This window comes from Sprattus sprattus (assembly GCF_963457725.1).
Source record: "Sprattus sprattus genome assembly, chromosome: 17".
In the NCBI taxonomy this organism is placed as follows: domain Eukaryota; kingdom Metazoa; phylum Chordata; class Actinopteri; order Clupeiformes; family Clupeidae; genus Sprattus; species Sprattus sprattus.
Window position 1 is genome coordinate 5,126,439 of NC_137915.1, and position 5,000 is coordinate 5,131,438.

Here is a 5,000-nt window from a genome sequence, read left to right on the forward strand (position 1 = left end):
ATTCTCTTGATCATCTTTGAGGTCAATTCAATTGATTGGACATGATTTGGAGAGACCCACACCTGTCTATATACTGTAGGTCTCACAGCTGAAAATGCATCTCAAAGCAAAAACCAAGCCATGAGGTCAGAGGAGCTGCCTGCAGAGCTCAGAGGCAGGATTGTGTCGAGACACAGATCTGGGGAAGGCTACAAGCCTACACCTGCTGCATTATGGCCTCCATAACTCTTAAATGGAAAAATTCTGGAACAGTTAGGAGCTGGCTGCCCTGCCAACATGAGCAATCAGGGGAGAGGGGCCTTGGTCAGAGAGGTGACCGTGAACCTGGTGGTCATTCTGGCTGAGCTCTAGAGATCCTATGCGGAGATTGGAGAAACTTCCAGAAGCACATCCATCACCACAACCACCAGTGAAAGACACAGAACAGCCTGCTTGGCATTTGCAGAAAAGCACCTGAAGGACCCTGTGAGACACAAGACTCTCTGGTCTGTTCTGATGAAACCAAGATGTTGAACTGTTTGGCCTCATTTCTCAACGTTCCGTCCATCAATCCATCCATCCCAACAATGAATCATGATGGCACCATGCTGCGTGTGTGTGTGTGTGTGTGTGTGTGGCGGGGGGTGGGGGCGGGGCAGGTGGTTCAGTGGCACAGATTAGGAGACTAGTCAGTTGAAGAAAAGCCGAACGGACAAGTACAGAGATTGGGGTTAAAACCTGGTCCACAGTGCTTAAGACCTCAGACCTTAGAGTGTCCTTCCAACAGGACAAAGACCCTACACACACAGCCAAGACAACGCAGGACTGGCTCAAAGACCCTACACACACAGCCAAGACAACGCAGGACTGGCTCAAAGACCCTACACACACAGCCAAGACAACGCAGGAGTGGCTCAAAGACCCTACACACACAAGACAACGCAGCACTGGCTCAAAGACCCTACACACACAGCCAAGACAACGCAGGAGGGGCTCAAAGACCCTACACACACAGCCAAGACAACGCAGGACTGGCTCAAAGACCCTACACACACAGCCAAGACAACGCAGGACTGGCTCAAAGACCCTACACACACAAGACAACGCAGCACTGGCTCAAAGACCCTACACACACAGCCAAGACAACGCAGGACTGGCTCAAAGACCCTACACACACAGCCAAGACAACGCAGGAGTGGCTCAAAGACCCTACACACACAGCCAAGACAACGCAGGACTGGCTCAAAGACCCTACACACACAGCCAAGACAACGCAGGACTGGCTCAAAGACCCTACACACACAGCCAAGACAACGCAGGACTGGCTCAAAGACCCTACACACACAGCCAAGACAACGCAGGACTGGCTCAAAGACCCAACACACACAGCCAAGACAACGCAGGAGTGGCTCAAAGACCCTACACACACAGCCAAGACAACGCAGGACTGGCTCAAAGACCCTACACACACAAGACAACGCAGCACTGGCTCAAAGACCCTACACACACAGCCAAGACAACGCAGGACGGGCTCAAAGACCCTACACACACAGCCAAGACAACGCAGGACTGGCTCAAAGACCACTCTGTGAATATACTTGAGTGGCGTAGCGAAAGCCCTGACTTGAACCTAATCAAACATCTGTGGAGAGACCTGACAATGGCTGTCCACCAACAGTCCCCATCCAACCTGACAGAGCTTGAGAAGAATGGCAGAAACTCCCCAAATCCAGGTGTGCAAAGCTTGTCTTGTTATTCCCAAGACTTGAGGCTGCAACCGCTGCCAAAGGTGCTTCGACTAAGTACTGAGTAAAGGGTCTGAGTACTTAAGTCAATGTAATAAATGTTTTCCTTTTTAATACAGTACAGTATTTAATACAATAAAGTTTTGCAAACTTTTCTAAAATTCTGTTTCATCTTAGTCATTGTGGGGCATTGAGTGTAGGCTGAAGAAGGAAAAACTTTCAACATGCACTGTGGATGGATGGAATGGAAATTAGCCCTAGTGACTAGTGACTATTTACGGCAGAGATAGTGACACACACACACTTTGAATTTTATCTCTGCATTTTACCCATCCAGGGTAGTGATACACACAGTGATAGACACAGTGAAGTACACTAACCCGGAGCAGTGAACTGCTTTTGACCGCCCGGGGAGCAGTGATCGGGGGTAGGTGCCTTGCTCAAGGGCACCTCAGCCGTGGATGTGGGCATGGAAGAGCAGTGCTCCACCACTTCCCCTGCCCACATTTTCCTACTGGTAGGGGATCGAACCAGCCCGAAACCCTAACCAGTGTCTGAATACACACACAACTCAAGTCACTGTCTGTCTGAATACACACACAACTCAAGTCACTGTCTGTCTGAATACACACACAACTCAAGTCACAGTCTGTCTGAATACACAACTCAAGTCACAGTCTGTCTGAATACATAAACAGCTCAAGTCCATCCGCATGCAAAGGAGAATCTCATAGGACCTGCTGATTACTTACTATGATAGGGGACACCATGAAAAACTACTGATTACTTGTTCTACTCAAGTAAGGACAGAAAGCAAACACTAGTTACATGACTATGCTGTGACATATGATGTGCCATACACATGCTTACACATTCAGTTCAGTTCAAAATGTCTATACCTACAACAGAGTACAAAGTTGACAGATTTGATGTAAACACTAAGATGGAAAAATGAGCGATGGTTTGCACAAGAAGTATAAACTCAGAATTAATTTACTCTACTGGCACCATTTCTCCTTTAAGATGACCCATAATCAAAGCAGTGATGACTTCAAACTGAGATCAAATAATTAGTGGAAGGCATGGGAGAGAAATGAGTGCACACAAACAGAGGAAACTGAGACACTTCAGGCATTTTAAAAAGACCTAATAAAACAGAGCAGCCAGATATGGGCCAACACAACAGCACTTTCCTTATCACTGTAGCCCCCATATCTTAAGAAATTATGAAACTATGATGGAAACTTGACAACTTTTCTTCCCAAAATGAAATATAAAAATCCCATATAGAAACTAGTTTTTATATTGCTTCTAAAAACACAATTTTGCTACAAATGTAGATAACACACGCACGCACGCACGCACACACGCACACACGCACGCAAGTTCAGAGATGATAAAGTAGGTTTTAGTTTGCACGCGCTCAATTATATCTCTCCATTTACAACAAAGCCGCCCACATGGCCCATAGTAAAAGAAAAAGGGTTTCTGTTTGATCACAGTTCTGTTTGTCATTCAAGTGGGTTTTGACCTTTAAGAGGACATTTTAATGTAGAGCACTACAAAATGTACCTGCCGAGCATGGACTACAGAGTCAAGTGTGCTTATCAATAGCTGTGCACACATCTATTTTTAATCTGTAAATAAATAAATACATTATTAGTTAGAAGCAAATGAGGGGGGGTGGGGGATCATATAAAATAAAATGGCCTGGTCTTGATGGTCTTACGGGCTGGATGTACAGCATTAGTATGTTTAAGCTCAGAGGATAAGACAAAGTTTGATAAGAGACATTAGACTTCCTCCATTTTTGGAGTAGATCAGGACCATGACAGGGCGCTTTGGTTGAGTCTTCTGACAGAGACCTTAATGAATACAAATGGCAACACCTTCCTTAAGCTTCCCTGTCATGATTAAACAGTCCCATTCAGTTTTTCAAAGGGATAGGACCTTATATTATCTGTCTATCTATCCTCTGGAAAAAGAAATATAGTCTGGGCAAAGGAGACAGAAAGAAAGGAGAGAGACAGAGACAGAGACAGAGCAGGACTCTAAGTAGATAGAGAGAGGGAGGTAGGGAAAGAAAAGATACACACTTATAAAGAGAGTCAAAAGGTACAATGCAATTAAGGGCGAAAAAAGAGTGAATGAAAGAATCAGAGTGTTGGAACAAGCCAGAAAGACGGAAAAAGACAGATGAGGCCGACAGGCACTTTTACACTAAATAATGACTCATCACTGGGACTAAATAATGACTCATCACTGGGACTAAATAATCACTCATCACTGGGATTATCTAATGACCATTACTGGGTCTCTAACGGAATTCAGATCTAACACATAGCAGCTAAAACCGGACAGATAACCCTGTCCTCAGCACAAGCCCAATTACAAACATTCTGTGCGACCCATGTCACTCAATTCTGGAGAATGTTTTTCAGTCTGATAGCACCTGCACCCAAAGTCTTAACTAACTGTAAGGGTGTATTAAGAGTAGTATTTACTAACTGTAAGGGTGTATTAAGAGTAGTCTTTACTAACAGTAAGGGTGTAGTAAGAGCAGTATTTACTAACAGTAAGGGTGTAGTAAGAGCAGTATTTACTAACAGTAAGGGTGTAGTAAGAGTAGTCTTTACTAACAGTAAGGGTGTAGTAAGAGTAGTCTTTACTAACAGTAAGGGTGTAGTAAGAGTAGTATTTACTAACTGCAAAGCTTTACTAACTAAGAGTGTAGTAAGCGTAGTCTTTACTAACTGTAAGGGTATAATTACTGTATGGCTTTAGTAAGGCCTGTCAGCTTCCCTATGGCACTGTGTTTTGTTTGTGACCTTCAGTACCATGGAAGGGGTGCACAAAATGACACACAATGGTGGCGCCCAAGGAGCTTATATGTACAGTATACTGACCCCTGCCCTGCCCTGCCCTGCCCTGCCCTGCCCTGCCCTGCCCTGCCCTGCCCTGCCCTGCCCTGCCCTGCCCTGCCCTGCCCTGCCCTGCCCTGCCCTGCCTGACTCCAAAACCTGCAATACCTTATTCTGCACTTCCATGGTCCACAATAGAATATCCACATGTGCATCTATAATCCAGGCAAAATAGCCCATTTTGGAGCCAAAAATAGAATTAATGCAATGTTCTGCCCTGCCCTGCCCTGCCCTGCCCTGCCCTGCCCTGCCCTGCCCTGCCCTGCCCTGCCCTGCCCTGCCCTGGGTGTGAGTGGTTGTCACAGTAACATGAACACAGACTGAAGGCTGATTCAAATAAATGTAATATAAGTGT

General features: G+C 45.6%; 1 protein-coding gene across 1 annotated transcript in view; it reads right to left on the reverse strand.

Moving 5' to 3' along the window:
* Positions 1-5,000, reverse strand: part of LOC308378296 (myosin-IIIa-like) — a gene marked incomplete at both ends in the record, with an annotated part of 28,170 nt that overhangs the window by 22,577 nt on the left and 593 nt on the right. The window lies entirely within an intron of this gene.